The 18,658-nt window shown below is 46.0% G+C and overlaps 1 protein-coding gene across 2 annotated transcripts in view; it reads left to right on the top strand.

Moving 5' to 3' along the window:
- The window catches only part of RTN1 (reticulon 1), a 1,195,813-nt gene that overhangs the window by 992,742 nt on the left and 184,413 nt on the right, over window positions 1–18,658 (top strand). The window lies entirely within an intron of this gene.

The following is an 18,658-nucleotide window of genomic DNA, read 5'->3' as shown; positions in this document are numbered from 1 at the left end:
AATCTTGGACACATAGATAAATAAATAGGATAGCTATATAGAGTAGATAGTTGTATAGACAGATAGACGGATTGGATAGCTAGATGTATAGCCTAGATAGATTGACAGATTTGATAGCTAGATAGCCTAGATAGATGGATAGCTAGATGGCCCAGATAGATGTATAGCTAGACAGATTGGATAGCTAGATAGCCTAGACATATGTTTAGCCTGGATAGATAGACAAAGTGGATAACTAGATAGCCTAGATAGGTGTATAGCCTAGATCGCTAGCTAGCTAGATAGATGGATAGATAGAAGACAGATTGGATAGTTAGCCTATGTAGATATATGGATAGACAAATTGGATAGCTAGATAGATGTATAGCCTAGATGGATAGACAAATTGGATAGCTAGATAGCCTAGATAGGTGTATAGCCTAGATCACTAGCTAGATAGATGGATAGATAGAAGACAGATTGGATAGCTAGCTAGCCTAGGTAGTTATATGGATAGACAAATTGGATAGCTAGATAGATGTATAGCCTAGATGGATAGACAAAATGGATAGCTAGATGTATAGCCTAGATAGATTGACAGACAGATTGGATAGCTAGATAGCCTAGACATGTTTAGCCTGGATAGATAGACAAAGTGGATAGCTAGATAGCCTAGATAGGTGTATAGCCCAGATCGCTAGCTAGCTAGATAGATGGATAGATAGAAGACAGATTGGATAGTTAGCCTAGGTAGATATATGGATAGACAAATTGGATAGCTAGATAGATGTATAGCCTAGATGGATAGACAAATTGGATAGCTAGATAGCCTGGATAGGTGTATAGCCTAGATCGCTAGATAGATGGATAGATAGAAGACAGATTGGATAGCTAGATAGCCTAGGTAGATATATGGATAGACAAATTGGATAGCTAGATAGATGTATAGCCTAGATGGATAGACGAATTGGATAGCTAGATAGTCTAGATAGATGTATAGCCTAGATAGCTAGATAGATTGGCTAGCTAAATAGCCTAGATAGATGTATAGCCCAGATAGATAGATTGGTAGATAGACAGATTGGATAGCTAGATAGCCCAGACAGATATATAGCCTAGATGGATAGAAAGACAGATTGGATAGCTAGATATATGTATAGCCTAGGTAGATGGATAGACCGATTGGATAGCAAGATAGCCTAGATAAATGTATAGCCTAGCTAGATACATAGGCAGACAGGTTGTATAGCTAGATAGCCTGACAGATACTTAGATCGATAGATAGCTCGATGGCTAGATAGAAATATTGGATAACTAGATTGGTGTATAGCTGGACAGATTGGATAGCTAGTTAGCCTAGATAGATGTATAGCTTAGATAGCTAGACAGGTGTATAGCTGGACACATTGGATAGCTAGATAGCCTAGATAGATTTATAGCCTAGATAGATACATAGACAGACAGGTTGGATAGCTAGATAGCCTGACAGATACATAGATAGATCGATGGCTAGATAGACAGATTGGATAGCTAGATAGGTGTATAGCTGGACAGATTGGATAGCTAGATAGAGCTAGATAGCCTAGATAGATGTATAGCCTAGATAGCTAGATAGGTGTATAGCTGGACAGATTGGATAGCTAGATAACCTAGATAGATACATAGACAGACAGGTTGGATAGTTAGATAGCCTGACAGATACATAGATAGATTGATAGATAACTCAATGTCTGGATAGATTGGATAGCTAGACAGGTGTATAGCTGGACAGATTATATAGCTCGATGGCTAGATAGACAGATATGATAGCTAGATAGGTGTATAGCTGAACAGATTGGATAGCTAGATAGAGCTAGATAGCCTAGATAGATGTATAGCCTAGATAGTTAGATAGGTGTATAGCTGGACAGATTGGATAGCTAGATAACCTAGATAGATACATAGACAGGTTGGATAGTTAGATAGCCTGACAGACACATTAATAGATCGAAAGATAACTGGATGGCTAGATAGATTGGATAGCTAGACAGGTGTATAGCTGGATAGATTATATAGCTCGATGGCTAGATAGACAGATTGGATAGCTAGATAGGTGTATAGTTGAACAGATTGGATAGCTAGATAGCCTGGATAGATGTATAGCCTAGATAGATACATAGACAGACAGGTTGGAGAGTTAGATAGCCTGACAGATACATAGATAGATCGATAGATAACTCGATGGCTAGATAGACAGATTGGATAGCTAGATAGGTGTATAGCTGGACAGATTAGATAGCTCGATGGCTAGATAGACAGATTGGATAGCTGGAGAGATTGGATAGATAGATACATAGACAGACAGGTTGGATAGCTAGATAACCTAACAGATAAATACATAGATAGATCGATAGATGGCCAGACGGTTGCTTGTACACTGTTTTTGACCGTAGACCTTCACTGGATACAGTAAGTGCACCTTAGAAATAACCCGGAACTAATTCTGCTGAAGGCCGATGTGTTGGGAATGGAGAGAAGCAGGCGATGGTGAACAGCTTCCCGGGTGCGCGCTCGTCTCTACTTCTTTGTGAACTGGTCTAGACATGGCGCTGTGGCGGAGGCGCTGCCGGGGCGTCAGGGGGCGCGCTTGCCATGATCACACGTCGGCGCCAGTCAAGGCAGGGAAACAGCGTGACGTCCACCGTGCATCCGAGGAGGGGAAATGGGCAACCGCAGGAGCAGCTATCCCCCAAATGCACGTGAGAGCGCCTGCTTCTGGGGCTGGTGGCAGTGGGAATGTGCCGAAAGAAAGGTCCATCCAGGAGGGGCACAGCAGGGGGTCTGATTCACGGGGGCAGTGAGATTCCCAGGCGGCCGCTGGTTGGACCATGGGCCGCTGTTGGTTTGTTGGGCGGCTGCGAGAGCAGATTACATCGCAGTAGTCGGGTCATTTTGCCTCTGCCGAATGTCCTTATCACAGGGACGTTGGCTACTCAAATAGCCATTTGGGCTTCCAGGTGTCACTGCTTTGCTGCGGTCTTCACTGTATTCCGCATGTGTGTCATGTGTGGCGCAGCTGTGATGCCTGCGTGATGATTACCACCGGGGCCCGTGTCATCAAGGGCACCCGGCTTCTGGGCCTTAACTGACAATAAACAACCTAATGCTGTGCAGGAGTTGTTGACATGTTTTACTTCACTTGAGTCTTGGGTAGGGGTCTCCAATCCAGTGATTAAGGGCCAAACCCGTCCATATTTTCAGGATATTCACAGGGGGAAAAAAACGTTGATGGTGTGATTGGCAATTCTCAGTGGAGGAGGGTGATAGAGGGGGGTCAACCTGAAGACCTCTGGCGTAAGGCCTTAAGTTCTTGGTTACAGTGGTTGTAAAAGGAAGAACTGTGAATGGTACACTTGGCAACTAATCCCAGGTAGTTTATGGATTCCATTAGAGACCTCCTCTCAGCCAATCACAAAGCTATGCATCCATTTTATAACCTCAGGTGTTAACCTGATTCTAAACATTCTGACTTGAGCAGCAGCCTAAAACACGTCGCTTTTCTTTTTTTTAGTTGCACAGCTGCACATGATAGCAGCCTCCTCGGGAGGAGTCATGAGGATGCTAACCCTTCCCAAATGTATAGCCCTGGCATTGCCTCAGGAAATAACCCAGAGGTGGGCGATCATGTTATCCCAGTGACACCCACCCCTCACTCTATAAGGCTTTATTATATGAAACCGCATAACAGCTAGCATGTCCCCTTAGTTGGATTTGGCCCAGCCTAGTACAAGTGTGTTTTAAGATTTGACACAGTTTTTAATTAATAAACCTTGTTTTCCCAGGGACTATTAAAGCTCTCTGCCTTCAGTTCCCACTGCTGTTGTCGGTCCCTGCACCTTAAATTCCAGTGTAATATTCACAAAGATATTGTGTAGTACCACAAATCATGGTCGACTGAGAGGTTGAGTGAGCAAGGAGCATGCCTTAGGCCAGGGGTCTCCAACCCATGGCTCTCCAGATGTTTTTAACTACAACTCCCATCAGCCTTAACCACAGAAGCCAATGGTGAAGAATCATAGGAGTTGTAGTTCAAAACATCTGGAGAGCTGCAGGTTGCAGATCCCCGCCTCAGAAAAGGGGCAGTGGAAAAATGGTATGGATATATATTTTTAGCACAATCTGTATTGATCGGCTCAATTTTGTATTCTCGCTGCACAAAGCTGATCGCACAATACATATGTAATAAGGAATGGAAGCATTATTGTGCAATTGTATATTCCTCTTCTCGGGCCCCCGGATTGTGCCTTGGCTTTCTGTGGGAACATCCTAAATAAAGTAATACAGGAAGTGCGTGGGGGTGCAGATTTTCAGGGGAACGTTTATCGGTCTATGCACAGCAGAACAAAGAAAGGTAGGCAGTCGGCATATGAAACCCATAACCACCACGTAAACCGCTAAGCTTTCTTTGTCAGAGCCACCCCTACGGCGCGGGTAACCATTTTAAATGACAAGGTTGCAACGCCCCGATGCGGGTCCAGCAGGCCACCGTTGACACGCTTCACTTTTCTTTCTTTTAGAAGTAAACTCATTTCGAAGCTTCTCTCCTCATGTGTTACCTAGGGCCCTGCCAGGGGAGGAGGCCGCTGAGCTGGCTACGGAGAGTGGCAGGGCAAAGGGCCCGGCGTGACAAAGAGAGACAGCCGAAATCTCTAGAAGGAGGCGGCAAAACATGACTTCATCTAAGGTGACAGGAATTCCTGCGGTTGTCGCATCATAATCTAGCCTAGCGGTGGACTTCTGGGAAACAAAGAATGGTGATAGAACATTGTTCGGGAAATAAATGGGCCCACGTGCCTGCCATTCCGCCCAAAAGGTCTATTTTCGTTGCACGCCACGTGAGCTAAGAGGGACGAGAGAGACGTTCCGCGCAAACCCGCGCGCAACACACGCTCGAGCTGTGCCCATGCGCACTGTGACTCAGTGGCAAACGAGGTCATTTACTGATTGCGGGCCCAAAACAGCCATTTTGGTGTTGGGGAAACAATAATGACTTGTCAGAGAGCTAAATGTCGGGAACGCGGGTGTCGGTAGAAGATAAATATCGCCTGCCTGTGCTGCTAATTAATCAGTAACCCGACCCACAGACACAGAAAGGGGACAGGGATACATCCTCTCGAGCTGTCTCCCGAATAGCGGGAAGGGTCATACCGTCACAAACCAAGCTCAGCTATAAATGGCGAGTGGCGTAGAGGCAGTCAGTGATGACCGCTACCCGCGGCCCATCACGGCAAAGACCCTGTGAAACCAGCCCTGCTGTGACAAGTCCACACAGACCACGAAGAAACCCTACTCAACTCGAGATAATGGAGTAATGAGGCTCCAGCCTCGGTATCTAATAATCACTCATGGATAAAATCCATCAGCAAGAAGATGAAAGACAGGCAGTCAGTGACTTGCGGCACTTAGTTGTGCCTGTGGATATGGCCCAGACCTCATTTCCTGGCACAGGAGCGACCCTTTTACTGGTCGTGGTCCCAAGCGGCGTATGTGAGCATTTGGAAAGCTTCCCCACTGATACCCTAAGGAATCTTTGGTTTCCGTGCATTTCTGCCCCAAGTCAGAAACATTCCGAGTCTGGAGCACATTTCCATATCGGGCAGTGGGATATGGCCACCGCAATCAGAGGCCCACCTGAAACTGAATGGTTATGCAGCAGATTGTGCAAAAAAGAGTCCTTGGAAACCCTAAAACATTGGGTGTCCCATTGTCCTGCAATTGAAGCTTTGAGGGGTGGAGATTTGTGATCCAGGAGCAAAGCTTGGAACCATGTTGGATTTGGAATTAACTATTGGAGGGGAGAAATGCCTCCATGATACTTGCATTATCATGGCTTACCTCCTTCTTGACTGACTGTTCCTCCAAAACTATCCTGGGCCCTTTTTCCTCCCCTTCTTTCTCCACTACCTGTGGCGTCCCCCAGGGCTCGATTCTTTCCCCCTGGCTCTTTAACATATACCTTTCTCTGCTGGCACAACTCATTTCCTCCTTCTCCCCCAACTTCCAGTGCCACGCTGACGATACACAACTTTTCTTCAAACATCCCCCTGACGCCTTTGCACCCTCCTTCATCCCTGACTGCCTCTCTGCCATCCAGACCTGGTGCACTGCCACTGACCCCTGCCTCAGTGCCAGCAAAAGAGAGATTCTCCATATTGGGTCCCCTGCACCATACTTCTTCACTGCACTCTGGCCTTCCTCCATGGGGCCTACCCCCTCCATTGTACCTAGGAATCTCAGAGTCATCTTTGACCCCTCCCTTTCCTTCATCCCTCATATTCAGGACATTGTTAAGAAGTCCCACTTTCAGCTCTCTCTTCTCAAAGGGGCTCTACCCTTCCTCGCCTTCCCCCAGAGACTCAATGTCACCCGTGCTCTGGTTCTCTCCAGGCTAGACTACTGCAATAGCCTTCCGCCTAATCTTCCTTCTTCCACCCTACGTACCCTCCAGCTAACCGAGAAAAGGGCAGCAAGACTTATCCTTGGCCTCAAGCCCAGGGACCGCATCTCTCCTGCCCTACAAAGCCTTCACTGGCTCCCGGTCTCAGCACGGATTCAATTCAAATCCCTCTGCATCATACACAAGGTTATCTGGGGCCAGGGACCACTCTATCTTCAACACTTCCTGGCCAAATACTCTCCTTCTAGACTCCTCCGTTCCTCTGGCACCAACTCTCTGCGTGTTAAACGCTTTGCTAAACAGAGCGCTGTTGGGAGATCACTTTCCTCGGTTGGATCCCTCTTGTGGAACAGCCTCCCTCTCCCTGTGCATCTTGAGCAAGACCTCCTTAAGCAAAGAAAAAGCCTCAAGACATTTCTCTTTACCTCTTTCTTCTCCTCCTCTCTTCACAGCTAATCTTACAGCTGCATGACTGATGTGCAGTACCCTTATGTGTCCTCAGGGCCTTGACCCCTCCACCTCTCTCATCCCAGCGGCTGTCTTTCTACTCCACTTACTTGGATCACGCACTTATTGGTGGTTGCACTTACGTTCTTCTCCTCTTAGCACTTACCATTAGCACTTCGCCATGAGCATTATAGCACCATATCCCTCACCCTTCCCCCTCTGCACTTGCCCGTTCTGAACACTCACAAGGCATAGTTGGTTTATCTCCTCTTCCCTTTATTCTCATTAAGTGTTGTACTATTAATGCAATTATTTATCCTTGCTGTAATTCACTGTCTACCTTCCCCTTTCCCCAGGGTGTCTGCCCTGTTGGCGCTTTGAAACAGTTTTGCTAATTGTATAAGCGCCTAATAAGTGACCAATAAAATTAATACAAATACATAAATTAGTAAAATTCATAAAATGTATTTAATCTATGCTAGGGGAAATTGTTTATTTTTAAAATGTCTGCAACATGATTTTATGTAAGGATATTTATGGAGATTAAATGGTATGGGTGACTATTTGTTTTATTCTTTGTTCAAATTTGTATATATGTGTTAACGTTTTGCAAACTAATGACACAATAAAAAAAAAAAAAATATATATATATATATATATATATATATATATATATATAGACTCACTTTGCTGGCCCGCCAGGGACACTGCCTTATTGCAAATCAAATTATGTGGTTGCACAACCCTGCGTTTGAATGTTTAATATAATTTCAAATTAAATATTGGTTCTGGAACGGTGACTGAAAAAAGGTCCAACATCTTACTAATGAAATTCTTCCCCTCAGAACAATTGGGGGGCTATCACGCACAGCACTGACTGCCATCATACTTTGTTACTTAGTACTAATAATAAATAATACATTTTAGAAACAACAAACTGTATTCCAAACAATATTTTGTGAGTAGTACTGTATTTCAAACAAAGTATTCAGAATCCTCAATTTGAATGTTTTATCAGTAATTTGTATACATTATTTACTTATTTTTAGTCAAGAAACATAGGAGTTCATTTTATATGAGTCCATAATTCGGCCTCGGGGACCTGTTACCTGTAGTAGACCTACACGTAGGTGGGTCCCATTTGCACAGTGGAGTGCAAAAGTACAGGGAAAAGGCAGCATAGAAACATGTACACCGCCTTTTGCCCTGTACTTTTGCACTCCACCATGCAAATTTAGGAAGCAGTGCCTACCGTGTACGCATGGCAAGCAGCATTTACAATGATTTGCTATGGGGTCCCCCTAGTTTAAAGTCAGGAGACCCCATAGGGATCAAGAGCATTTGCCCTGGCATGCACCTTCATGATAGTGCAAATACTAGGAGTATTTATAAGGCAGAGAGGAAGGATGGGGCGCAAATGCAAGTTTGGTTCCGCCCCTTCTCTCTGCCATACAAATGCAGAAAAATGGGGTGTGACGTAAGAAACATGCATACAAGCCTTACGCAAGGCTTTAACGCATGTTTCTTACGTTACGCCCCTCAAAAAATGAGCTCCATAATGAATAATCCTCAACAATTCATTGATACCCTTTCCTAACAATTCTTCATATGTAATTATTCCTTCTAAGAATGTCACACAATTATCACATAATACCAGTTGTTGTCGTCTTTTCTATTTTCTGATACGTCCATATCCTGGCTTAATTCTCAGTTAATACACGGAAAGCACACTGCCTTATTTCCCTACAGCATATACCCCAAGTTCTTGCACTATTGGAGGAATACGGTACGGATGCTGGCCCACAAGAGGTGCATATCCACGTTGTTGTCTCATAATGCTGCCCAGGATGCTATTGGCGATCCCACGTACAGCGTCAGCATTGAAGTCATTTAAGGTGCCATACGTCTTATAATGTGCAATGACACACATTATGTACTGGCGGGAGAATTTAATGCTGTGTAGGAACGTGTGCGGTCATATCCCCCTACTCTTTAGGTTTCCCTTCTAACCTTAATATCACTTTAAATGCTCATTACAGCTGTTCAATCTTTTTCAGTAAGGGACAAATGAAACTTCCAGAAGCCTATGCACTGCTGTGTTTCATAATACATTGGCGTAACCTTTAGAAGCAAAATATACTCTATACGTGCATTATCATCCCTATGGAAATAATACATGTGTGCAATCTATTTAGTTTAAATACATGTGTAATTGGAACTCGATCCTGGTGTCGGCTCGGAATGCCCCCACAATTCTCCAATTCTGCAAATCTCTCAAACCATGACTCTTTCAACAAAACCTGACCAAGGACTAATTCCAATGGACGCACATACCGACACAGGGATCTCACAGTATTGCGTTACTGTTAAGAGATGGCAGCCCAAATGCTGGCTACCCACGCTCTGTACAGCGTTCTGCTGCTCTCCAGCTATGTCTGCGCTTTAAACAATAAAATGGATGTACCGTATACATTAAAACTAAGAACACATTGTAGAGTTGTTGACTTTTTAGTATGTCTCACATTGACAAAAAGTGGGCTCTGCCTTTCCACCTCCTCCTGTGACGTCACAGGCCTGGGTGGAGGTGCACATACCGTTCTCACGGCTTAGGATTCAATGAAAAGCGCTTCTGTTGCGAAAGGGTATAATGGCGGCTTCCGTAACGGAATAAGCAGATTATTTATGTTAACTATCGGACCAGTTCTCATGTTACACAGTGTAATCAATCATCATATACATATGGTGATTGATCCCATCTTAACCCCACCCGTGACACCCCCACCCAAGCTGAGTGGACCCCACCCAGTCAGTCTCAGTTCTCCGAGGTCTGGTGACCGTTGCAGCTTTTGCATCAGCATGTGAATCCCCTCGGCCGTTCTCCTTAAGTGACATATCCTTTGACTCAGCCAGCATGCCATGCATAATTTTACACCCTAGCTTCTAAATCTCTCTCCCAGTCATTTTTTCAGGATCCTTCAGGGAGTGGCCTTGGAGCATGTATTACTACATCACCTAAACTGTGGACAGCTGAGGAACAGCACACAGAAGCAACACAAACCCAGTGCGTTGCCACCACACTGCCCACGGCGGATCGCTCTATTCGCATAAGGGAATCCACCCTTATGGTGATGCTATGCACATGGATCAGGGTCATCTTGCTGCAGTGACTTTTTACCTGCGTTTTTGGTGTCTTTTTTTTATGGAGGCTTACCACCCATACCCCCACCACACACTCCTACAAATGTATATACCCCAACTTGACCACCCATAAAAAACTAAAAACTCAGCGAAATTACCATTTCACCAAATATGTTGAAACAGCCGCAATGAGGTGGGCAGGTTTGATGTACATCAGGCTGTTTTCACTTCCTCGTCCCCACAGCCTTCCCAACACTGTGGTTTCTCAGAATTCTCCTTTTTTACATAGCAAATCCTCAGCTTTGTCACTTCTGACCTTTGTCCTGGCGTTTCCAAATTATATGCTTGGGGTTTGCAAGAGGTGCCTAAAAAACTCGACCTAACAATGTTGGCCTCCACACTTCCAGGGCTTACCGAGCACATTGTGGGGTCCATCACACAACGATGCATCCCCTGATTCTAGTACCTCCTACCAAGGTATCATAAGCTGCGTTCACTGAAAAAGGACCTGTCAGCTTGAGATTTCATATTCTTCCGCTTTCATGATCAGCTTTCCCTTTGATCCACTATCTACCATTACACACAAACCCATACCTATGCAACCACAATACGGTTTCCAGAACTATTTAAACAAAAAGAAGCACATGGGTAAGTGATAAATACTGTGGAGGACCGTCAGAGTAGGCCACCAGCTCTGGAACGCATTCAAATCATAGCTGAGAAATCTCTCGAGCCTGCAAGCCTCCAAAAGAGCCTGGGAGACTGAACTATTGCATGAAGATTCTGCTAGCCCCCCCCCCCGATCCCCTCTGGACACATCGGTACCGCAACCATCGCCACCCTCTACAATGGGAGTGTGTCCATCTGCACCACACACAAGGATCCTCCCACATGCATATCAACCGTAACCCGATGTAGCAAGCCAGCACATATTTGACTTACTCAGCTTCATCTGCCTTGTAAAGCTTCCTCCTGCTACGCAATAAACAAACCCACTAGCTCTGCAGAGATGCGACATGTTGACATGCCAGCATTTTATAAAACTTTAAAATAACAAAATTATAACATTTTTGCCTAACGCGTCGTAAATTAATTTGCCCATGAATTAAAAGGGGCGAAAGTCTGGGAACAGGGCAGCATATGTAGTAGCCCCCTCTGTGCACTACTCATGGATGAATCTCGTAATAAGAGGGTCAATGTCCCTGGGATCTTCCTAGGTTTCGAGAATCATTCTGACTGCCATTGAATATTCACAAACTTCCCTGCAAACCTCAAACCGTAAGAGAATTTCAAAGCAGCTGGAGATAAAAGATATATTCAAATAACAAAATGAGAAGCTTAGAGCACCTTGTAGGAACTAATACACATTAACACCGGTGGAAAAGGCGCTAGCCATTCATGATATGCAGTGAAGAAGGCAGAATCTTCTCTGACAACTGCCCAGGTTTTCTTTCAGCCCCTGAGTCTCCCCTACGGGCCACCATTTTTGGTTTTGTCCCAGGCACCCACATCCATGTCATGGAAATGGTAGTGGGGAAAAGTTATGTTAAGTTGATTTATACCACACACCGCTGCCATTGTCATGGTCTCCAGGCACTGGCGTGGCTCTGTAAGAAAAAGTAGGTTGTTTATTGAGGGAGCGAAGAATAGGACATATGTTATGCTCATCTGTTGATGTGTGCAGAACCAGGAGGAATTGGCATCTGTGTGTGAAGTTTCTGGATGTGCTTTGTTTTGTGCACTGGGCTTGTGTCTGGAGGCAGAGGCGTTGCTGGGGGGTGGGGGCGTGAGGGGGCTATAGCCCCTGGTCATTTGGTTGCAGCCCCGGATAGATTCTCAGGGGCTACAACCAAAAGGCTAGATAGCCCCGAGCCCTGACAGTCCCTACATTAGCATAGCCCCGGATCCTATACACATCTAGCAACACCCCTGTCCGGAGGGGCGGTGTCCAGTGTTGTTTGTTGTCAGAGGTTATTGGGTTTGTAGATTGGTTAGAGAGTGATGTGCAGTTTGTGTGTTTTGGAGGGTCGATTCACGAGCACTTTGGGCGTGTGTTGTAAGTGAGAAAGTGTGGGTTGTGAGAAAGAGAGATGTGGTTAATGGGTTTTGGGCGATCTCTGGGTATATGTAGCTATGTTATTATTTTTCATTCTGTATTTCCCTTGTTTTCCTTGCTTCTGGTTATGGTTTATAGCAGCAGGCATTGTATGGGGTTGGGCGGTCCGATCGTGGTGGTGGTTGTTGTATAGTTGGTCTATGTTTAAAACAGTGAGTTGAATAGCCATTTTTTTAGTAGTTTCCTGAAAGTTAGGGTGTCTTCCGTCATTCTTATTACCTTCTGGATCGAGATCCATAGTTTGGCTATCAGATAGGAAAAAGTGGTTCCTCTGTATTTTCTTTTCTCATAGTGTCTTGTTTCTATTTGGATGTCGGTGTGAGAAGTCTCTTTTCCGTCGGTTTCAGATGATTCTCGCTTCGATGAATTTGGCTCCTTGTCCATGTAATGAATTATGGGCAATGCATAGGGCTTTGAAGTTGATGTGTTACTCTACTATTAGCCAGTGTAGACTTCTTAGGGCCGGTATGATGTGGTCTCTTCTATTTAGCATCAGGAGTAGTCTTGCTGCAGCATTTTGGATGCATTGTCGTTTTTTGGTGAGGCGTTTTGGAATTCATAGTGTTGCGGGTTGAATGAAGGAGTTGGACACTTGGAAGACCTGATTAAATTTCTTTTTATGATAATTATAAGTAGAAGGCCTAACATTCCCTATCACTGAAGGGAGTACCCTACTTATCTAAAGAAACTAAAGGTGCTCATCCATCGGCATGAAGAAAATAGGGCACATTACGAGTATGGCGGTGAGGGAAAAAAGTGGCTGTAATGAAATTACTGCCACCTTTCCCGCTCTGCCATACTATGTGTTTTGGCCGAGGAGTGGGGGGATTTACCTTCAGCATCACCCCATTTTCCACTGAAATCCCCTATGGAATCCTATAGACTCCAAATTAATGGGGATTAACACCACCACCACCACCACCATTTGTAATTCAGCTGTAAATCTGCCAGACCAAGTGGCAGTAACGGTAATTCTGTTGAGCAGTATTCCAGCAGATTTACCACCAGAATACTGCCCAACTCATAATGAGGCCCAATATCTCCTGCGTCCAAACTATCCTATCTGGCCCTGCCACTAATCGTAACTATCTTAAACAGACCAAGGGAATGATTTGTCCTCGCTTGGTCTCTCCTTCAGTTCATTCAATATTGGCTTGAAAAATATGCCCTCTTGTAGAGCAGAAAGTTTCTATGATCAACTCTTGTAGCTCCTCAAGAACACTTTTCTTTCTTGTGCTTTCAGTGGTCTCCATTTTATAATGTCCTTCAAGATAACCTTTCTTAATACTGAGGTTATTATTTGTAGTTTCTTCCCAGGTCTTCCCGCTGGGAGTACTTGATCAGGGTTTTCCTCTGCTCCCTTTGTAAGCTTCTATTATCATCAGTCCTCATTCTTATCATGTGTCTGATCTGACTGGTTATATAGCTGTGTTGATTAAGCACCTTGCTTCTAGGCTGTTCACCTCTTACTTGACTTTGTTGTGAACTTTACAACACATCCTTTGTACTGGGACGAGGTGACAGCTTCATATAATACGCCTCTTCCCTCTCTTAGTCATTTGTTATTTGACTCCAACTCCCATCATATAACTTTAACCCTTCGTTCTCTTTCGTGTGACTGGGACGCGTTTTCGCAGTGTGATAGCAATATCCCACGGGCCTCCCACTTCTCCCCAGATACCTCTTACTTGATAGGGGACTGTGGTTCGGCTTGGCTTTCACTCGCAAATGTTCTCTATCACTCTCGGCATCCCGCCTTCACATACTCGGGTCTGCGTCGGACTCCTGCTACACATTGGTGCTGCTGGTTGGAAGCAAGCCTTGCTTTCTTCACAAGCGGTATCAGCATTGTTCTTTGGGTGTCCTGCCCATCACGCCCAGCTCATGAGCTCATGGTCACATCACCACTGGTTGCTAGCTTCTCTCTTGGCTGACCTGAGACTCTTAATGCATCTTCACACGCAGGTTCTCTGGCGTCTCCTCCTCGCACTCTCTCCACAAGTCACAAGCTCTGCAACTAACTTGTGCTTTACCCCCCGCCGGTGTAATGATGTCAGGGGGCTTCTTTTGCATATAAGGGTCCTCTTCCTTCTTCCTCCACGGCACAGTTAAATATGCGTCTTGCATTAAAGAGACATATTCCTTTTCTCTGGCCACGCGGTTTATTCTTGCACTGCCTACAGCTCAAGACATGGATACATTTGTTGGTGTAGAGAGTTCCTCACAGGAATGGGAGTGTGTCCCCAAAGGTGGAGTTTCTCCTGGTGAGGTCCCAATTGCCTCGACCCCTAGGAGGGGTTCTGCTGAGCGGGTTCATTTCACAGGGTGGGGGGGGCAAATACCTGCAATTTGTCACACTAGGTACAGACTATTTGCATAGTTTATCCTAGATAATAGCAAGGAAATACGCGTGAGAGTTCTGTGTGTGAAATCGAGTTAAGGGAGATTAATCGCAGGAGGTAGAAACAATTTGCTATTGCATTGACCTCTCTGGTTATAATGAAAACGGCGCTGCCAGTTCACCAATAACAAGCATTTTCAAAGGTAGCTGGTCTGCCTTTGATATAGTGAAAAGCATTTCTCTGATGAGTATTAAAATATGTTTTGCAAACTATTTTCCAACACAGGTATGTGTTGGGCAGTAAATCTTGTGGTAATTCCAGACAAAATTACATTACCACTGTCGTGTCCGGCGGAATTGATACCACATTACAAGTGGATGGGAGCATGCACCAACCATCGGCAGTAACAGTAATTCCATCACTGGAAATCCTTGTATTGCAGTAACTCCTTGGCAGGCATTCTCGGCAGAATTACCGTTAACACTGGACAATTGAAGGAATTACCGAACAGTAATTCCCTCAGTGGTATTTGTGCAGAGCGGAAAGGCGTAATGCCGCAAATGGCAAGTTCAGCGGTGGCCATCTTTAAAAACACAATCCATCCTGAATCACCCATTTCGTGTGGCCATCCGTGCACAGAAGGATTGGCACTCATGTCTGCAGAGAAAGGCAAGGGGAAGGTGCCTGAAATGCAGCGGACAAAGCCCATATTTAGTGAAGCAGTGCTGCTGGTCCTTGCGGATGAAGTTGTCAGCCATGTGGAGAAGTTGTTTGGCGCAAACCAGAGAAAACCCTCTGTCCAGAGGAAAAATGCTATCTGGACTGAAACTCTGGAGAAGGTTGGCAACATTACCCGGGACAATGAAGACTGCAGGAAGTAGTGGAATTACCTCATGACTAGGGTCCGCAGCCTACTGTCTATCCTCCAGCAGGGGACAGCTGCCATAGGTGGGGGCAGAGTTCAGACATTCAACCTCACGTCCTGGGAGTAAAAAGCTAGCAGTAGCCTCCACATGGAAGGTTTTAGAGGAGCAGTAGTTGGAGTATCCAGTGAACCGGAGGCTGGTAAGAATCAATGTCACGTCTCTAATATGAGTGCATGACCTGACTCCCTAGCCAATCCATGTGGCTAGCTGCGTAGTCAGGTGGCCACAATGTCCAGGCCAACAGCTTGCCAGAAATGGGACCAACACCAGGGCAACAATATGTATCTATAATTCATGGTGGTACACCATATCCATATGACTGAAAATAGGACTGTACCATTACATATACGGACATGTGACCCCATGCAATATGGAGATGCACCAGTCACATCCATTCCTGAAACACCCCATCAAACCACACAGGAAACGCCAGCACAAATGACTGGCCTGACACCTCTAAATGGCATGTGATCAAGCCATCTGCCATTCAAGTCCTGCATACATGGCGGGCAAGTCCCCATGTCTCCTCACCCTAGTCCAACCTCACAGATGCCGAGTGTGGTACCTGACAAACTGTCCTGCCCATATCGCATGCAGACTCCACAGAGCAATTCACAAGGGGGACTTCACACTAAATACTAGGTCACACGAAACCCAGCCCACACAACCTGCAAGGTGTGTGCGCCTCAGAGGCCATATGTTGCAATAGTTGCGTAGATATCCTCATGAATGTCACCCTACCATAACCCTCTTAGCCTTGGTCATGATCCTCCAAAGTGCGCAAGTGTCTTGCTATGCCATATAGCAGTCTGCATGATGACTGACTGCATATCATTTATCACCCAACTGGTGCACAGTCCACTCAGGGAGATAAAGCTGTGTCCAGTTCATCTGAGGGCACAACTGCAAGCATCTCTGCCTTCACTCCTGCACCCTGCTGCTATGGCACATACAAGAAGACACCTGCCAAAAAAGCACTGGGCACCAGCATCAGAGCATCCCAGCTGCATACACCAGTCACATTGTCACCATGCCACCAAGTTTGGTCACTGACATCACCAACACTGACGCCGCTGTGCCACCACCACAGTCAACACAGCTGCTGATGCTACAACGCTGTGTTGCCAACACCACTAAATAGCAGGACCCTGTGTAGACCAGGGGTGACTCAAATTCCAGCCCGGCCACCCATGAGGTGACACAGATAACCACTCTCCTAGCCCTGACTCCTCCTCCTCCTCACGGGTTCCATTGATCCAATGCCATCAGCATCCAACTCTGAGACAAGGACAGATGATGATGGCATTAGACCATTGGAACCAGATGGTCCAGGGAGACGGCTACCTGGGTGAGAGTCCCAGTCCTGCACCAGCCCCCTCCCCCCCACAAGAGTGTGCCAGAGCATATGCTAGAAGGGATATGGAGGAGGCTCAATACCATCGCAAGGAGATCATTGCCTAGCTGCAGTTGCAACACCTGCAGGCAATCATGGATGCTGTACAAGAATCATGCCATAAAATAGCCGGGGTAGTCGAACGGCACTGCCACCACCTATCTATTAGCGACAACAGCATTAAACACTGTAGTAGGCCAGATGGTCAGTGAGCAGACGCAGGCAATCTCTAGATGCCGGGAGCATGCAGAGCAACCTGCTCATTGCGTTGTAACACATGCAGGGCCAGGAGTCTGAGCCATTCAGTCACCCCCACAGAAGCCTCACTGACTGGTAGCCCTGAAATGTGGCACCCGCGCAGCCATAGTAAGCTCCCATGTCAAAAAGGTCCCGAAAATGATACTAGAATACACATACCAGAAATGCTACCAGGCACAAGGGAGGTGGAAGGGGGCAGGTCTGAGGGGCGAGAGAGGTGGGAGGGCATGCGTGTGGGGAATAAGAGAGGTGGGAGAGAACGGGTGTTGAGGATGGGGAAGGTGGCAGGGCAACTGTGTTGGTGATGAGGAAGGTGGCAGGGCAAGGGTGTTGGGCATGAGCAAGGTGGGAGGGCAAGGCTTTTGGGGATGGGAGGGCAAGGGTGTTTATTGCAATGTAAATAAAATCAGACATACACTTGAACAGATGTGGGCACATGTGTCTTTGAGTGGGTGTGCCTATATGTAATTGTGTAAGGCAAGCAAAATCAAATGTCCTGAAAAGAAGCTCTCAACAACCTCCTGCCCATGAAGACGTCCCTCCCTGTGTAGCAGCATGTGCGTCATCATCCTCCTAGGGGCGAGGGGGAGGGGCAGGGGAACACCTCCTCGAATACACACGCCAAATAGCACTGGACACACAACGAAGACCCCGAAAGCGTCCCTTTGCCATTTACTTGGTGGCCCTTTCCTTTTTTTCTCCATTTAATGGGAATTCGGCGCAAGATTCACTTTCCCATGTTAGAGAAATGTATTAGTCCCCCAGACAAATAAATGCCTGTGGTGCTACTAATGATAACCCCTGTCCTGGGCGGGGTGGGGGGGCGGCTGGAAGTTAATGCCTGCTGGGGCCGCTGAGAGCAGGACATTAATTAGGCAAGAGATTGGAGACCAACTGGTGCATTCAGAAGAATTGGGAATTGGAAATGGCCTTCCAAGCCTTTTTAACCTTGGTAGTCGAAGTAGTGATAGGATAAAAAAAAAGAAAGAATGTGAAAGAGGGATGGTCTGAAGGCCCTCCGACCAATCAAAACACAGAATCAAGAGAAGGGATGTCCATACCCATTATTATGCAAGTTGAGGACTATAAAGAGTGTCCATTACCGGTCAATCGGCATTAGTCATCCAGAGTTGGAAGAAGAATGTTCTGGAGACATGTGAAGTGGCAAACACAAAAAGCAGACTCAGAGAAACTGAATGGCTGGTGAGCAACAGACATCATCAGGAGCAGAGGCTGACTGAACACCTCTGCTGATCCCGTTCCAGCTGCTGATAAAGACAAGGGGATAGGTGTGCCTCTGAGAACTGCTCAACCCAGTGACAAAGGCAAGAGGGCAGGTGCATTTATCAGACAAGGGGCTAGATGTATGCCCCAAGGAAATGTTCCATTTGCTGAAAAAACAAAAGGGGCCTGCCTCTGGGAACTGTCCAAACTGCTGCTAATTCTAATGGCTAAGAGTACCTATGCAAACTATTCATTCAGCCGATAAAGCCAAGAGGCAAGGAGCGCATCTGAGAACTATTCAATCTGAGGATAAAACGACCAGGATAGCCATGCCTCTGGGATCTATTCAAGCTGGTGGGGAAGCCAGGAGGCTAGGAGTACCTGAGAACTTTCAAGCCA

The sequence above is a fragment of the Ambystoma mexicanum genome, chromosome 14 (genome assembly GCF_040938575.1).
Source record: "Ambystoma mexicanum isolate Mex_15411 chromosome 14, UKY_AmexF1_1, whole genome shotgun sequence".
Taxonomy (NCBI): domain Eukaryota; kingdom Metazoa; phylum Chordata; class Amphibia; order Caudata; family Ambystomatidae; genus Ambystoma; species Ambystoma mexicanum.
This window is presented reverse-complemented; position numbering and strand designations above follow the sequence as displayed.